Source organism: Corvus cornix, chromosome 1A (assembly GCF_000738735.6).
Source record: "Corvus cornix cornix isolate S_Up_H32 chromosome 1A, ASM73873v5, whole genome shotgun sequence".
Lineage (NCBI taxonomy): Eukaryota > Metazoa > Chordata > Aves > Passeriformes > Corvidae > Corvus > Corvus cornix.
In genome coordinates this window covers 49,746,718-49,765,292 of record NC_047057.1, presented here as the reverse complement: position 1 = coordinate 49,765,292, position 18,575 = coordinate 49,746,718, and the positions used below count along the sequence as shown (strand labels likewise).

At 46.4% G+C, this 18,575-nt stretch overlaps 1 protein-coding gene across 3 annotated transcripts in view; it reads left to right on the top strand.

Moving 5' to 3' along the window:
• The first annotated feature begins 3,909 nt into the window (after positions 1–3,909).
• Positions 3,910–18,575, top strand: part of GRAP2 (GRB2 related adaptor protein 2) — a 106,195-nt gene continuing 91,529 nt past the window's right edge. Inside the window, exons 1-2 of one of the 3 annotated variants that reach the window (XM_019292731.2) lie at positions 3,910–4,183; positions 7,643–7,705. The gene's annotated coding sequence lies outside the window, so the exon portion shown is untranslated. Of the gene's footprint in view, positions 4,184–6,465; positions 7,226–7,642; positions 7,706–17,095; positions 17,294–18,575 lie in introns of those variants that run through there. The other 2 variants (XM_019292730.2, XM_019292729.2) reach the window with 2 other exon arrangements.

The following is an 18,575-nucleotide window of genomic DNA, read 5'->3' as shown; positions in this document are numbered from 1 at the left end:
AACATGGAATCCTCAACTGCTCCAATCTGCCCATGGAAAACACCCCTGTATTTAGTATTTTTTCTGAACCCAGAGACTCTGACTCAGCACAGCCAGAAAAGTGATGCATACCACTAGGCGTACATTTCATGGCTTCTACATCTTTGTCTGTCTTCCTTCCTATTACCAAAAGTTTGTTATGAAATTAGGTATGTAGGAATCAATTGCCAATGTGACTACAGTTTTCTTTCAAGGGAAGTTGTCAGGGTGGTTCATTTGGGCTTTTGGGGAGTTTTTTGTTTTGTTTTGGAGGTTTTTGTGAGGCCTGTGTAAAGGACTGTACACCACCAGCCCTCTGTGAAATTCTTATGAGCTGAGCAGGACTGGGTGGGAGGGGAGGAACTGAAAACATGATTAAGCAGGAAAATAATTTTTCAAATAGAAGAAACATAAAGCAGAAAACTTTGGAGTGTTTCAAGGAATTTTCTACTTTTCCCACCAAAATGGCTTTCACATTCAAAATGCTCCCAAAGGGCATTACAGAGGTTATTGTGTCCTGGTTGGCCTCTGGTGACTGAATCCTCAAGACCCCAGGCCAGTTGTCCACTCCACAGGACGCTGAAGATGGGTCCCCAGGCAGTGAGGTGCCTGCAGGAAATATGCCCTGCACACCCACCACACAATGAGAGAAAGAGTCGTCCTAACACCCGCTCAGGAGCAGAGATTTAATTTTAGCCAATGTAACTAAAAACTCAACATTTATTATGGAAGATATGGAGGTAAGTGGCTTTGGTTCACTTGGGTTCATCACAAGAATTCCACAGAGAAGGGAAAAATTAAACCGTGTGGATTTTTTAATTAGTTAGGGTACAAAACACACAGTGCACTTTGTAGGAAGAGCTTGGTACCTTGCAAAGTCAGGCGCCTGGATGTCTGCCACCCAGTTGAGTTTATTTGGATGTGACCTGACTTTCCAAGTGTCCCCTTCCCTGGTCTTCACGAATACTTTATGAGATCTGCCTTGCTTCTTTTTTTCTCCATGTTATTTTTGTTTCTTGCTGGGGACTGGTTTCCAGTAGGAACTCACTATCTCCATGTCTTTGAGTTATCACTCATTTCTTCCATCTCATTTAGAGATATATTTATTTCTTCTCTAGCACTTTTTCCTTCTTCTGCATACTTCCAAGCCCCTGTTTGCATTTACTAAGATCCTGTCATGCAGGAGCTGGAGCTGGCAATCTGCTATTCAATATTTATGCCTCCTGGCCACTTCTAGAGCAGATGTGCTCAGTTTACAAGGAAGGAGCTCTCCCCCCTACCAAAACCAGCATCCCAGATGGATGGTTTGCAGCGTGCCTCTGCTTTTGCTCCAACATCAGCTGCAGCAATAAGCAATAACAATCTGCCCTTCCCCTTATGCCAGCGATGGGATTGCAAAGATGAGCCGTACAGCGGGGTTTGTTCTCGGCCTCGCTTCACATGTCAGCAGCACTGCTGAGCATCTTTCATGCCCATGACATCAGTAAAAGCAGGGAGGACTCCGTACCTCATGCAGTTGCTCCCATGAGCAGCTGGGCTGTTGCCATGAAAAGCACAGCAGGCTCCAGCTCACGCTCCCCCTTTGCCGTGCAGTGCTGTGGACACAGAGGAATACAAATCTTTTTCCTTAGTGGTTTTGTCAGTAGTCACCAAAGTTGACAGATACGCCTCTCCCTTTGTCTCATGGTCTACAGAGCAGAATGATAGCAGTGGGACAGGTGCTGTTTTACCAAGGACATTTTCGGAGACCAGAGCACCTTAACCTTCTGTCTAATGCTGCTTTAACAATCTGTATTATTTTGGAGAACTTTGAGAGATGCTGCAACTGAGTTTTGTTGGTTTTTTGTTTTGCTTCTGGTTGCTGGGGCAGTGTTGGTGCACATAGTGCACCATGTGAAATGAAGCAGCTCTTTCTGCACCTCTTCCCTTTTCTTTCCTGCAGCTGACTCATCCTGAATGAAATTTTTGCACTCTAAGTTACCTGCTTGTGCTGACCACAGTGAGGTGGGATTTTTAACAGTTCTGCTGTCACAACTTTCCTTCTGTTCTCTCTTTCTTATGCTGCTAAGGGAATAGCACTATTTCTTCACAGAGTCTGGCAGAGCATCTTCAAAAAGGGGTCTAGCAACCACCCAGCACAAACAGGCAGGGCAGCCACCCTTCCTTCAGTCAGAAACACTCACATGGGCTAAGATGCTGCTTCAAAACAAATAATCAGTGATACCATGGGCTCTGTGGATGGCAATCTGAAGAGAAACTATTTTTTAGTGAAACACCTTTAATCCAAGACTTGCTTTTAAATTGAAAAGTGCCTTTTTAGGAGAGAGCCACCCACACACAAGGAGGAGAAGCATCATGCAAGAACTCAAGGTACGTGGTAATGCACAGGCAAGTGTTTTTATTACCCTGCAAGTCCTTGGGATAAGACTTGCTTTTGAGCTATCACAGCTTCGGAGATGAAGTACCACGTGGACTTTCCTCTAAAACTACCACTGTCATCCTTAGATGCATCTAATAATCACTGGGATAACAATGAAAGTGGATGACCCCATTTCTCCTTTCAATTACAACTTCACCAACACAGTTAATTTACCTTCTCACTTACACATTTCCTTTCTCACCTCCTTATCTGAATCATATGAAGGGTTCATTTCAAGATGACCTACGCACAGAAGTACTACACATATTCTAGATAATAATAGATATTTCTAAGTAGAAAAGCTGAGTGCAGTGTAAACAGGGTGATGTGGATAAAAGATCTGCTTTTGTGTGTATAATCCCTGTATACAAATACAACTGCCCCTTCCTCCCTGTACATTTATATTTCTTGGCACAGATTTTTGAAATTACCTTACCTTGAATGCAGAATTAATAACACGTGAGAGACTTAATCATCATTGGCCCCTGATTAGTTTCTGCTGTTATTGTAAGCCCAGGCATAGGAAATAAATCAGGAAGGTAAAAAAAAAAAAAAGGCAGTCAACAACAAACAACGTGGCATTGAATAAAAAAAGAAATAGAGAGACTGTTCTGAAAATCCCTTGGTATCTGCTCAATATTTATTCGTATGCTTCCATAGTCACTGCTGCTTTGTGTCTGTGCGTGGGCGTAGGCATATACTTGTTTCAGGGTGGTTGTGGCTTATAAACAGATCTCCCACTGGTCTCTTTTTTCAAGGATATATTAAAGCAGTAAACAGCCCAAACTGCTGACTCGGAACACTGCTCACCAGCAGTGCCCACAGCACTGAGACAGGCAATGTCTGGGCAACGCTGTCCGTAACGAGTTGCAAAGGTCTCTGCTTGCCCCAGGGCAATGAGCCCCGTCTTGCACTGTTGGGGACCAGAGGGACCCTCCTCATGCAGTGTAAATTGCTACACCATCTGCTATTCAGAACTCGAGCTGTGGCATCTCAGCATCATCAGTTTGCTCAGGAACCCAAAGAGGTCACAGATCCATGTCAAAACATGTTGAAATACCCTCCCTTTTGGGCAAGGATGTTCAGGCACCTACACAGGGGAGGCCAGGGCAATGGCAGCTCTCTCTGCGGCAGAAGCCACCAAGCGTGCAGAGCCCTGGCTGGGGTGGGAAAGCATGGCAGTCACCCCTGTGCTGCTCACAGATTTGCAAGATTAGTTATTATCTACCAGATGATGGCTCCATCCCAGCCTGACTGGTAAAAAGCCAGCCTTTTCTTTTAGGCTTCTATGGACACAGCATTTTAATGTCTATTTGTGCCCAACCAGCCTAGGTAACAAAGAGGTGAGAGGGCCTGAGGGGAATTTGCAGTAATGATGGAGAGAGCTAAGGGTCTGGAGAAGAAGATCTAACTCCTGGCTTGATATGTATGATTGACCTTGAGGGACAGGACACACCAGGGGTGAAGGTTTCTTCCCTCCAGCCTCACCCCTGCTTGCTTCTGCATTCTTCTGCTCTGTAAATACCACAGGAATCAATGAAGCAGCTAATGTGGCATTTTTGACGTCTGAGGGAGGATTATTTCGGCAGGAGTGTATAAACCTGCTTCATCAAAAGCTCAGAGTCAGCAAGCAGATGCCACCTTGCAGCCCCTGCCTGTCTCCTGGTGGCAGCCTCAGAGGGACAGGCCCCAGGTGCGTGGAAAGCAATGGGGCTGTTGCAGCACTGGATGAGTCCAAGCACGCAGGTAGGAAGGGAAGGAGGCAGCCTGGCTGGTTGTGTTGTTTGCTTTGCACTGGTGATGATGCAGTGGTATCACTTTCATGCTAAATGCTAATTTTCTGCTTTGCTGGCCTCAGAATCGCCTACATTCATATCCTTCATTGCAGAAATTAAAGTGCTGGGTGCTGAGGCACTTGTGATGAGCATGATTTTAATCAGTGTGCACGAGAGAGAAGGAGGAATGTGATTGCCTTGCTGTTGCTGTGGGAACATGTGAGAGTCCATGAGGGGTAGGAGAGCCCCTGCCCTGGTATGAGCATACATCAGCTTCAGCTCAGCACAGGACCGGGAAGTGCAGTTTGCCACAACTTCCATTTCTCTAGTCTGGTTCCATTGTCTGCTCAGGAATTGCTGTTCGACTTCAGTGAAACATTGGAGCAAATCACCTGTCCCCCTGCCTCGCGTTTATACCCCGTGACACCGCCCTCCAAGGTGCCATGCATGGCACAGAGATCCCCAGCCCCTGCGAGACAGGCTGAGCATCGCTTGCCTGTCCCCTCCAGTGGGGAGGCAGGGCAGAGGGAGAGGGCTACACTGCACACGCAGGATTTCCAGGTGTGCCTGCAGGCAGAAGCATGGAATTACACAGGTCCCTGCTGTGAGATGGCATCTGAGACTGCTCTGCATGGCTGGGCAGGAGAGTCCATTTGTGAGAGAGCCAGGAAAGGTATTAGATGTAAGTACTTAAGCATGCCTAAATCATGAAGCTCATCCTGCTGGATATGCTCACACATGCCCTCTGCCTCTCCAGCTGGCTTAAATGTCCCTCCAAAGGGGAACAGGCACTGTGTCCCTTGAATCCTTACTGCTTTGCTTTTCCTCAGTGTGGCTCAATGACTGTGTTTGCAGGGAAGGGACCACCCTGCCAGGGTCCCCAGCTGAGGTATCCCTCTCCCTGCTGCCAGAGGACTGTGGGAGTCACAGCAGGTGACATGGGTAAAAACCCCTAACAGGTAGAGTGGGGAGGGACACTGGGGCTTGGTTTCCCATGTCAAGGGATTTGTACATGCAGGGACAATGCAGGAAAGGAACATCTAGGGAGAGACCAAACTTGTATCAAAACTGCAGGAGCTGGGGGATAACAATATTTCTGGAACTCTACAAGCTTGTCTCTACAAGCTTCCTAGGTCATATTTCAGCTCCTCCTTGAATGTATCCCAGTTCGTTCCTACGTGGGTAGGGACACCTTCCACTTACACCAGTAAGTGCTCAAAGTTGTGTCCAACCTGGCCTAAAATAATTCAAGGGATGGAGCAAGTCCCTGTCTGTCTCGTTTCCCCATTTCATGGCCTACCAACTATTTTTGGCAGCCAGAAGTGGTAACTGCAGACAACACAAAAATCAGAGAAGTGGCTGGTTTTGTCCTCTTCACCAGTTCAGAGAAGATTTTGAATCTTTTCTCAGGGTAAGCCACCATATCTCACTGCCTGTCCTGCTCCCACAAGTAAACTTAATCACAGACATTTGAACACTTCCCCTGCTTTTCTGGAGGTTTTAGCACTGCCACTGCTCTCTGGTCAGGCAGAAGGCTGGGTAGCCTTTGTAGTCAGTGGGCAACCCTGGGCAAACAGCCCACACAAACCTACAGCACAGCTCCACAGAGAGAAGGTGGGTTCTTTCCTCCACTGAGCTCACAGCTCATGCCCAGCAGGACCCTGTGTCAGGCCCCATCTGACCTGTCCAAAATGCTCCTCTTCTGTCTAGGCCAGCACTCAAGTGGGGAGGACAGACACAGGAGGCACAAGTGTGCCAGAGGTGTATGTTCATTACATAAAAAAAAGAAAAAAATCTGGTCTTGACCAGCAGCATGTGAAGCAAGCTGTTATTTCTCTTTTCATCATGGATATGTGGGCTTCCAGGGCTCAGGTACCTCCAGGACAGGGGCAGGAGATGTTCACAGTGTGGAGTGAAGGGGCCACATTTGAACCTGCTGCACATCCCAAAAGTCCATGTCAGTGAGGGCTCCCTACTGCAGAGGGACAAGCAAGACCCTGGCCAGGGCAGACGCAGGCTTGGACAGATAGGCAGTGAGTTCCCTCTCCCTCCTGCAGAAGCTTGGGCGAGAAGGGAGATTTCTCCTTCCCACTGGCTGAGCTTTGAACTGTGTACTAATGACAACACAAGGAAGAGAGGAGCTAGAGACTGACAGCCATGAGAGATTTCTGTTGCTGTTTAGGACAGATCTCTCTCTCCATCTCTTTCTCTGTCTTTCCATTTACTCTGCCACCTCCCCCTTTTTTCCTTCCTCCAAACCCCTTCCTCAAGCCCAGCCCTCCTCTCCCCTTGGTCCTAGTTCTCCTTGCCTTTTCAGTAAGTGAGGAATTTAATAAGCCTCTGTGGAGACAAACATAAGTCATAGATTCTCCCTTGCCTCCCTGGCTGGATATTGATGAGGTTAGAGGAGAGACAGTTCCTAAGGATGCTGATTTTAGTTTATTATTTAGTCCAGCATGCACCAGGTCAGGATTTTGGGAGCATCCTTAGAGCCACATGCATGCATGCATGCAATACAAGAGCTCACTGTGAAGTCCCAGAGCACCCACATATGCAGGTACCTGCCACCTGAAGTGACAATAACCACCCCCAGGCACTGCCCCACACACAGCAAGGTGGGGTCTGACCAGCACCAAGGACTCCCCATCACTCAGACAAGGCCCACCTGGAAACAGTAATAAAGAGGGTGTCAGGTACCAGCCTCAGAGTGTTTGCATTTAGCAGGTAATGAAGGAACCTGAGGAGGAAATTAAAGAAGGATGGGTGTAGAGGAAGGGTTTCTGTGCTTGGCTGGGGCTGTCCCTTGGTGCTGCTATCTTGTATCTGTGCCATCAGAGTAAATAAGCCTCCTCTTGTCAATGCTGACCTCAAGCTGTGTAGTAAATTCTGGTACCAGCCAAACCTGCGTTCGGTCGCTTGCAGCGGTGTGTTCGTCTCAGTACGATGCTGCTGTATTGCTTTCACCACAAGCACCAAAGGCTGTGAGATGCTTTCCTTTGGGACTCAATTCCAGGTACAGTGCAGCATCTGGCCAAATTGTTTTATTGCTTGTTCTCACTACTCACATTGTAAAAGCAGCAATGTTTCCTGTTATGTTTTTTGCCATGTTTCTACTTCAGAGCTGACTTAATCTTTGTGTTTTCCTTTCTCTGTTAATCTCAGGATTAAGAAAAAGCTGTGAAAGTATGATTTGAGCTTTTAGAAATATTTTCTGCTTAAAAAAAAAAAAATTAACCTGCAATGAGCAATCCTTTTTATTTAGAACTGAATTAATGAATTTCAACTGAAGATGGGCATGTTGGGTATTAATATATGTATAATTATGCAAAACCACTGTTATGCCTCTAATGAAAATTAGATTCTACCACTGAGGCTGTGTTTGGCGATAGTGTATATCTTCATTTGTGCTATATTTATTCTTTTTTCCTAGCTGCATGACCTAGGATTACAGTTGCTATGGTGATAAGACAGTTAGTGAGGGAAGGAGTGAAAGGTAAGTTTGTGTGTCTGCCTGTGCTGCGGGGGGTGGGAGGGGTGGGCTGGCAATCTCCATCCCCTGTGCTGCATCTGCCTCCTGCTATTGCTGGCACTGGAAAGCTCTATTGCACAAGTTATAGTATTTTCTCAATAGCTCAGGGGTGGGTGCTCAAGCAGCAAAGCAAATTGGGCTGCTTTTTTTTTTCTTGCTAGTAGTGCATGTGCTTAACCAGGCCATGGGATTGCTGTGCTGGGACTGTTTTAGTGGGATGGGGGAAGCTGATCCTTTGTGTGCATATTTGCCCTGGCCTTGGAGGGGTTTGGAGGTGGGATGCTGGGACTACAGGGGCCCAGAGTAAGACCCTCCAACTACTCTTCTGTATTTCTTGACCTATGTTTGTGATCGTGTGTGGCCTGGCCTTGGAACTGGAGGTGCTGAGCAGATTTAAAAGATGTGTAGTTGTGGTGAATTTGGCAGTGCTGGGCTAACAGTTCACCCTGATGATCTTAAAGGTTTTTTCCAACCTAAGTGACTCTCTGGTTCTAGGAGTGGCAGCTTTGTCTCCCTTCAGCTGAGTTACATTCCCAGCCCTTCTGCTGGGGTTTGCTTTGTGGTGTTTGCTGCAGGAGATGCAGCATTCCCCAAAACCTTCCAGAGCCAGTGCCACCTCCAGACCTGAATAGGCTCAGGAGTGCAGGGGTTCTTTCAATAAATAATTGATAGTGGAGGAGAGTCTGTCCTTGGTGCAGCTTTCTTTGTTGACAAGGAACATACACAGTCATGTTTCCCTGAGCACAGCTGCCCAAACCTCTGTGTCTCTTTCAGTCTTAGCTTTCCCTGTGTGTGTGGGAAGTGCTTCCCTGGCTGCCTGCCTCTCCCATCCTGCTCTCTCTTTCTCTGCACCCCTCCATCAAGACTACCATCATAATTTGCTTTAAGCTCCTGGTGGAAATGCTTACCATGGAAACTCAGGCTGACCAGCCTTGATGATTGCAAGACTGATTCAGGCAGATTTTTTGGGGTTTTTTTGCAATTGTCTATTCCAAAATAGCTGAACAGCTTCTTTGTGTCTTTTTTCCTGAAAGAACAATGGCTGCTATCACCAACAACTTGAGAACTTTTCACCTGATCCTCCCAGAAGCAATGCCTTAGACACTCTGTGCAGCTCTGGGTCATGTTCATCTCTGGGAAACATTGTGAATTAACATACTAAGGGCTAGTGCATAAGTCTCAGGCTCCCACCAATTGATTTCTGTAGCCTTGACTATCTCCTTGGACTTGCTAAACTTTTAATTAGGTATAGATTTTCCCACAGAGGTCTTACAACTTTCTTTAACAAAAGACAAAAGTGTTTTAAAAGAGTGTCTCCTCTCCTGCCCTGCCATGCTTTGCATTTTTCCCCAAGTGAACTCTGCCTGTTTGCAAATTACCAACAGTGCAACCACCTTAATGCAGGCAGACAGTGCTCTCTCACTCTCTTGGACAGGGGTAGGGAAAATGAGCTGTCTGACAGGGACAATCCTGTGCTTGTACTACTCTGTCCCCTTGAGGAAAACTCTTCCAAGCCACTGAACTTTGCTGGGGTTCTCTTCATGCACAGTCACCCTCTCATCCACAACAAGCAGCATCCATCACTGCCTGCACAAAATGCCTGTGCTCACAGAGGACTCCACAGCTGGGGGAGAAGGTGGAAAAACCCCATGGGCAATGCTTATTGGTGATTAGAGAGCAGGGGGAGTCCTTGTCAGTTCTAAGGTAAGGGTGGGAGCTTGAAGGATCTGTATTTCAACCTGTTGGAGAGTTGCTGCCGCCCTCTCATGGGAGAGAAGATATCCTTGGGGCTAACACTTTTATAGCTCAAAAGTTGGGGAGGAGCTGATGTCCCTGCTCCTCCAGCAGGAGTCTGTCTTCCTTCCAACCCCCAAACATCACGGGGCTGAGGGCAGAACAAACCTGTGGGACTGCTTAGCAGAGTAAACTCGCTCTCATCTGCTCCAAACCACAGGGCTTGGCAGAGCCGGCTGCCCAGCTGTCCTCTTGAGGACGGTTGTAAAGTGATGTTAAATGTAGCCTGGAGATCAAGAATGTGATTCTGTGTGCACAGCCTGAAAAACAAGAGTAGACAGCCATACAAGGGGATGTGCAGCTCAGACAGATGAGAAGGAGCAAAACAAGCTCTCTCACATTTTTAACTCCTCTTCCTGAGATGAGGAAAATGGCTTTTTCTCTTGGGAATCCATCCTGGCTAAGGCCTGCTTCAGCTGCCCTTGCACAATAGCTACAAGGTTCTTCAAGTGGAGCCAAGCAATAATGGGGGTTGATGGTTCATCTGGCTTGGAGGTGTCAGTGAGGCTAAATTAGCCTCCACCCTGCATCAAAACTGCTTCTCTGTGAAAGACTTGGTCATTCTCATAGGACACTCCCTTCTGAGGGAGCAAAATCATAGAAGGCCCCATATGCAGACTGGACACACTTCTTAGGGAAGTCTGCTGCCTTCCTGGGGCCTGGGTTAAAGATGTGAAGAGAAAGCTTCCTACTCTGACATGGCCCTTGGATTTTCTTCCATTATTGATTTTTCAGGTTGGCAGCAATCAAGTTACAAACCCAAGGGCAGTTTTGGAAGAGAGACTTTGGGGCCTTGGGATGACTCGTTAAGGGATCAGGAGCACAAGTGGTGTTCTCATCTATCCTTCCAGTTGCAGGGAATGAGAGGAGAAATGGGAAAAGCCAGCAGATCAATACCTGTCTGCGAGCCTGCTGTCACTGGCAGAATTTTGGGATTTTGATCATGGATCAATTTACACAACCCCAGGCCTGCTGGTGATAGATACAGTACACCTGACTCAAAAGGGGGAAAGGATCTTTGCAGAGGAGACTTGTGGAAAGAGATTTAAGCTACCTTAATCATGGTGACAGCAGGTGACAGCAGGGTTGGGTGTTGATGGGTCGGAATCAAGGGGAAGGACAAGAAGCCAAATGTACCTTGTACCTTGGGGTGGGTTTTCACTTTTCTGGGTAAAAAACTTGCTGGATGGCCAACCCTAAAGCATGCTGGTGAATGGAGTTGCATCCAGCTGGTGGCCAGTCACCAGTGGTGTTGCACAGGGCTCAGTACTGGGGCCAGTCTGTCTAAAATCTTCACCAGTGATCTGGACGAGGGCATTGAGTGCTCCCTCAGTCAGATTGCAGACAACACCAAGCTGGGCAGGAGTGTTGATCTGCTTGAGGGAAGAAAGCAGTAAAGTGAGATCTGGGCAGGCTGGAGAAAAGGAGGCTCAGGAGAGATCTTGTTGCTTTCTACGACTACCAGAAAGGAGGTCGTAGCTAGGTGGGGATTGATCTCCCAAGTAACAAGTGGCAGGAGGAAATGGCCTCAAGTTGTGCCAGGGAAATAGTTGTGCCAGGATAGAAAATTAGGAAATGTTTTGTCACTGAAAAGATTGTGAAGCACTGGAACAGGCTGCCCAGGGAAGTGGTTGAGTCATCAGCCCTGGAGATATTTAAGAGACATGTAGATGTGGCACTTGGGGACATGGTTTGGTGTTGGATTTGTGCTACATTAACAGTTGAACTTGATGATCTTGGGGGTCTTTTCCAACCTGATTGATTCTGTGAGATGAAGCTTGCCGAGCCATGCTTCTCTTGCAGCCAATATGTGAGGTGAAGGCAAATGTCCAGTAAGGGCAGATTTATTGCATGACCCGGGTTTCAGGTTAATTCATCAGGTTGCCTTCTAGTAGGGAAGTGTCAGATGATAAGTCCTTAGAGGGGAGGCATTAAGCCTCTCAGACTTACCTGTGCTGTGGGTCCAGCTCAGGTCAGCAGTATAACAAGTCATCAACACCAGGCTGAGATTTAGCAATGGTCTAACAGCTTCAGGCTTCAGTTTAGATCTGTCAGTGCCAGGTCAGAAAAATCAATACAGCACTAAGCAGTGTCTTCATCAGCCTCTGACTTATGTACCTCCTCCCTTAGCCTTCTGCAGGGCAGTACTGAAGTGGGTGAGGTGTGTGTACACACAAACTTGCAGTGCCTCAGACAGCTGGGTATAGACAGAGGGCTGGAGGCAGCCTAGGTGCTGTCAGGCTGGCCTCTTCTCTGGAAGAAAACCTGCTGAAAAAGAAAATCCCAACAGGTAATTTAATGATTTCTCCTCTATCTGTAAATACTCAAAATAAGCAGTTAAAAGGGAGCAGCTGCAGTGGATGAATCCTGAGTTGTCATTCCTCTTTCAGGAGGACAGCCTAGTCGGCACTCAAATACCCTTCCCCTCTCTCCGGCCCCCTGCCACCTCTGTGTGCTGCATCCTCATGCTGCCAAGGCTCCAAAAAGAGCTTACAGACAGGAATGCAGCAAACATATGCTGTACCTGTAATCCCAAATGAACTAGTCAGATGCTTAAGGACAGGAGCTGTTACCAGGGTTGGAGCAGTTGGACTGATGCAAGGCATTCAGGGGGAGGGATTGCATTGCCATCACAGGTTTGGCCTCTAGGAGGGACGAGTGGGCAGTGGGGTCAGAAGAGGTTGCCTGACTCTTACATCTTCAGACATCAATGCAGCAGCATGGCTTTGTCACAGTCCTTGTGCTCAGTTCACACGAGTGCCATTAAATCCAGGCAGGTCACACTGAGGGCCAACAGGTAGGCAGGAGCTCTGTGGATGGAGCCGTGAGGGTCCTGTGTGCTTGTCAGAGAGGTGAGAGAGCTGGCAAATTCTCCTCATTGCAGGACAAAAGGGAATAGTGGCACATGGGAGGATGCAGCTGGCTGATGAATTGCCCACCTGCTTTGTAAGCATGGTGTTTACAGGCAGGTTAGTAGACACAGAACATATCAAAGAGGTGGCAACTTGGGGCGTGGGGGCGTTTTGGCATTTTTTTTCTGTTTATTTCAAGAGCCATGAGATGCTGTGATGTCCCTTTGCATCAGATGCCTGTACTCCCAGGTTGACCCAGGTCATCAAGCTTCTTCCTAGGCTCGGCTCTGGGCCAGCAGGGATATGGTGTCTCCTTACCCGCATGGGATGATGGGGGGATATGTGTTGTTTGAGAGCTGCAGTGAATTGTCAGGAAGGACAGGCTGATAACTTGTGTACTTGCTTTTGCATTTCTATTCCTTCTTAGTTGTCAGGAAAGAAGCAGCTGAAACATCCTAACTTGTTGATTTTTATAGTGTATCCTTTTCCCTTATCACGTGGAGAGATGGGAAGAAGAAAGTGATGTAGGAGGGGCAGATGGAAAATGAGGACTGCAGTCAGCTTTAATCCTCTTTAAATAGCACTTTACCAACTAGGGCAACTGCTGTGGCTCTATTGTGTCTTGTGCATTTGTTTGTGATTTGAAGCATACAGATCACTTTGAATGCTGCTTTGTTTTTAAAAATCAGAGTAAAGTTAAAACCATGTGAAAGATGAGGAGCCTTTCTTAACCCCAAAATCAAGGAAGAGAGCTCAGAAAAGCCACCCTGCAACATAGTAATGTGCCCTGTAACCCTTTTACTCACTGCTAGTAAAAGTGTTCGACACCCTGAGACTCCTGCTGAAAGCAAATAATTTGTGCTTACACATTGATGGATGTTGGGAGCATTTGGTATCTCTTCTCCTGTATCCTTTTAAAGCTCCATTGTCTTTGCTCTTTGGCTCTTATGTCTCAGGTTAAATTCTAGTGGTGAGCTTTTCCAAAAGTGAGAGAGAAATGGCACTGCAGCTCTCCCTATATCAGCCTCTTTGGCATGCCTAAAATACAGCACCTTATTCAAAGGACATCTGATTAAATTAAAAGATGGCAAGCTTGGAATCAAGCTCCACATCATTGCTAAGTAAAAGCATGCTGTAAAAGTAACTTCCTGTCCCAGCACACCACTGAAAGCTAAGCCTCTGCAAGATCCATTTGTGCTGGACATGTGAGAGCTGACTGAGAAAATCCAGATATTTCAGAATATGTGATATATACCGCCATTATGCTTCAGGTCCTCGGGCACTTCCTATTTACTAGGAGCCTGATAAGACTAACACAGAAGATGGATGCTTCTGCATTATTTACCTTCTCTGTAGCATCTGGTAGTGCCACAGGGAGACCAAACCATGTGAAGGGCTTGACCTGGGACAGTAGAGCCATGCTTTGCCAGGGACTTGCATGTCTCTTTCCCTTGCTCCCTCCTTCCTTGTGCCTGTCAGAGATGTTCACAGGAAGATGAACTGGACTGGGAGTTGGCTGATCCATGACAAGGCTTAGAGCTTCCCGTTACAGATGAGTGAGCAGCTCATAGAGTAAATGGAGATTATAAGGTTGCAACCAGCACCCTGGGTTGGGCAATTTGTACATCTCCCCTTCAGGGGCAGGTTGGGGTGCCTGGGAAAGGGCAGGGGAGGAACCCTTCTTGGAGGTGGAACCTTATTTTTACTGTCTCTCAGCAGCTCCCTGGGAACCAGAAGCAGCTTCTGTGCTGGGGTACCAGGGGCGTTTCTGAGACAAGCTAAACCCCACCAGCTCAAAAGCCAACCAAATAGCCTGTGCTTTGGGACAGCAGTAGCTCAGGAGGGAAGGCTGAAATAACTGAGTGTCAATGGTTCCATTTGTGGGTCCTGAAAGGTGGCTGTAATGATGTCATGCTAGTGAGGAGAGTGCAAGGTGGGGAAGAAGGGAGGGAAAGGATATTTAGGGTGGTGAGAGCAGATATAACCTGGAGTAATGATGTGGGAAACAGAGCCTGTGGATCAGCAAGGGATTACTGCTTTATTAGCCTCTGGATTAGTGTCCCAGGGCCAGAGACTGCAGAATAGACTGTATTGAATTATTCCTTATCAGTTGATGCTGACTGACTCGTGTCTGTCCCAGTAAGCTCCCTGGTTGAGGAGGTATTTTCTGTGTTCGGGATGGTATGCCATAGTAAATAGCTTGGAAAGGAATGGCTGTTAGGAACAAGAAAACCTACATGGAGATGAGAAATTATAAGAGGACTTGGAGGTGAAGGAGTCACACAGCAGTTGTGCTTCCTTGAATTGGAAGGGCTCTCTTATATCCAGATCAAGTCTCTCAAGACATAGCTGGAGATCTCCAGTCTTTGATTACAGTAGCTTTTATTCCAGCATCTTTCCATGTTCCTATTTATTCTTCAAAGGTGAATTCAGACTAGTCAAATCTACTTTGACTACAGATTTAAAATATCAGGGGATACAATTTTAACCACAGAACACAGTCACCTCATTGATATATCTGTGAATGAGGAAGAGAAACAGACTGTGGGAAGAAAGGAGGGCAAGTATACCTGCAGCTGTCCCGTAACTGTGCTGTGAGGCTGGAGGAGGCAAGGACAGAGACAAAGGTGGCAGAAAGTGATATTGCTTCAGCAGGGGATGCACCTCACAGTGAGACAGTTCCTCAACAGACAGGAGTGTCATGATGAAACACCAGCCCAGGTATTCCATTTACTTCTTGCCACTAGCGATGCAACTTTCTCAGGGGAAAAAGGGTGTGCAAAGTGGCTTGCCTGGCAAATCTCTGGTTGGGAGGAAGGATGAATAATACTTTGTGTTTCTACCGTCTCATGTTTCTGCAGTCTTCTGAGCCTGCTGGAAGTGTAAAGAGGCAAGGGGCTACCTGTAAGAGGAGTTCTGGCGCCAGTGCTGTGAGAGGCCATTAGAATTGCAGTGTGCTGGAAGACAAAGGAAATTCCCGATGCAGGGCTAGTACCCTTGCTCTGTGAAATAGATTTAGGTTCTGCAGTATCACAGGTGGTGTTACACTAATGTTTTTAGCCTTTATTTGCAAAGGAAAACCTCTACATGGGAACCACTTACAACTCAATGCACTTTGAGGCTTGAAATGGCAAATCACCAGAATTAGGGCTTTTGAGCAGAGCTGACTCCCCCCAGACATCCATCATCAAAGGTGTCTGAATAAAATGCTGGTCACTTGAATATGTGAAATTTTTTATGATGCAAATATGTGAGAGCTGGGCACTTGAAGGCAGTGAGGAAAATGAAGAGCCACCTAAGAGCAAGGCTCCTGCCTGTAATGTGCATTTTGTGATGGAGAACGTAACAGAAAATTTCTATATGGATAACAACAATTAGCATTGTGGTTTTGGACAAGTGTGGTGGCCTGTCAGCAACCTTTGTGCAGAACTCAAAGCTCCAGAAGCTAGAGAGGGTCATGCACCTTAACTAGCTAATGTGATCCACAGCTGGAAATACAGTCCCACCTTCTCCACACAATCACACTGGCATATGAGGGACTTTATTCCCATCATACTGTTAACCACAGTATTTAGAGTAAAAGCAATCATGTCCTGTAGCCTGACTGGCCTCTCTCTGAAACTCTACTGAGTGCTCCTGGCCTAACAGAAGTGTTAGAAGCAGTTTTGTGCTCAGGCTATGCTCATACTGGCTGTTGAGAAATATTGATCTTCACCGGGCTTCAGGGTTGGATGCTAAACTGGGAGTCCTTTGAGGAAATGCAGGTGATTCAGAAATGAATGTTGATCACTCAGTGGGTATCACCTGGGCCCTCTCTAATGCTAGTAGAGACATTTTGCTGCTAGAGGTACTATATTTTCTTTTAGAGGTAAACCCAAAGGCTGCGTCATTAGTGATGCCACGATGTCTTCCCCACAAGTTTGAATGCAATCCTCAGTGTTCCTCTAAATTTCACCCAGAGAGAGTGGTGTTCTGCTGACTTGGAATTTGTTCTATAATCCAACTAGAAGAGTTGCTTTTCATTTTCCTCTGTCTGACTTTGCCATATAGTTTTATTATGTGTGGTTATGCAACTTAGTTCTGAAGTGAAGCCAGCTATATTTCAGCTAGATGAATGATCCCTATATAATATGCATATATGACTGCAAAGCACTTTGGATAAAAGATGCTAAAAACCACAAGTTATTATTTTGCTTTTTCCTGGGTTTTGTTTTGTCACATGTTATTTAGTAGCTTTGCTGTGGTTCTGTCTCAATGCATTGCTGAATGAAGCGTTCTGAACAGTTTTGGGACTGCTGGTGTGTTTTATTAATTGCCTTTTGCAGGTTGTTTTTCTGTCTGGTTTTAAACTCCTTGTTTTACAGACATAATGAAAAATAAAAGTTTTAAGCTAAAGCATAACTACCAAGGCAGGGAGGGAAAGAAAGCTCAGCAAAATATTTGGCCAGTCTTAAGCTCAGTGTTTGGGATGATGTCATGCCAGAAATTCCTCACAGTGGGGGTTTAGGGTACAGGAATAATAATAACTGGAAAGGAGCACAGTGTTCCAGGAAGGACAGAATAAGCCAGTAACCCATCTGGGTCTCTGACAACTTCTCAAAGAAGGGTTTTGTACACTGAGATTTGTTCTGACAGCAGTGTTTTGAAATTGTTTAGGACCCTTGCCATCACATTTTTTTTAAGTCTGATTGCCTTATGGGACACATTCTCAGCTGCTGTAAATTGCTCCCACTTCGTCACTCCAGTGACATCTCGTCGGTGTACATCGGCAGAGGATTAGCCCTCTACTTCCAGACATGTTGCCTTGAGCTGGGTTGGGATTTCACCACAAGCCATTACGAGGCTGATGAAGGTGTGCTGAAGGGAAGACATAGGCTTATGATAGGTTGTGGAGAGGACTGACTCAGTAAGTGGAATTCATTTATTTTGGATTTATTACTAATTCCAATTTCTCTGTATGATTTTTGTCTCAGGACACATAATCTTCCGAGACAGAAAATCTTGTAGCTACTGAGACCTCTGTGCCACCCTTTGTAAGAATTGGGATGATATTGGTTCTGATGTTCTGGCAGAACCAATGTGAGAAACTGCACTCATCCTTTCAAATTCCCTTTGTAGCTATTTAACACTCATCTCTGCTGCTTGTCATAAAGTTACTGTGAGATACTTACATGCCGCAGTGTTTTATCATAACTCAGGTATAAGACTTTCTCTGTGAAAGACCTTTTGAAATGTCCTTTGGTATCCATTAGTGTGAAATGTGCCACAGAAATGTAAATCCTGTCACTGGCTGTCAAGGAGCACCTGGTCTTCAAAGGGTGTCCTGCTGCATTACTGAGCAGGGGGAAGAGGAGGCCAGCAGGGCAAGGCAAAGGAGAAACTGGATTTTTCTGTTCACTTAGAGGACCCTTACCGGCAGAATGGCATTCAATGCACCCCGGGACTGGAGAAGCTGAAAGCAAGGGCCACAGTGCTGCTCAGCCAGGGGACTTGGAGAAGAATGTACTGTTGCCCTTGCTCCTGTGACACTGCCCAGGCAGTGCTCTGTCAGCTGGTGGGCAGGCTGTTCTCCCTGTGGATAATGATTCCCACAAGTACGGAAGTGTTTCACTCTCTTGACTTACAGGCATTGTCTTACAGTTTTAGGATCTGAACTGGAAGGGCTTCCCTTCACTGGTAGCACCAGTGAGGGCAGTGCTGGGGCTCTCAGCCTGACTTGGTAGGAGTGGGCTCAGGCACACACTCACTCATCATGGTGGAGTTTTCCTTTGTTATTCCAGGCCAGAGTGAGCTCATCTGACTGCACACAAGAGTATCAGTGTGCCTTCCAGTGTGCAAGGTAACATTTCCAAAGGTTATTAACCTTCTGTGTAAGGGCATTGGCTGACTTGCCTGGGTAGATCAGGTATAAACCTCTGGTACACTTTACAGTGCCCCTGTCCAAGCCAGTGATGAGCCAACAAATCTCCTGTGATGATCCAAGGGCAGCTCTCCATTAGATGGTTGGTGTTACAAAACAACCAGAGAGCTGCAGTTTGAAAATTTTATGATTCAGTTTTTGATGCAGTTTAGTCAATTGCCTGGTTGCAAAGTTCAAGCTGGGGCATCTCTTAACCCATGCCAGAATGCTCTGAGTCATCTCTGTAATAAGATTAAAAAAGACATTTGAATTTTTTGTAAATTTTCTA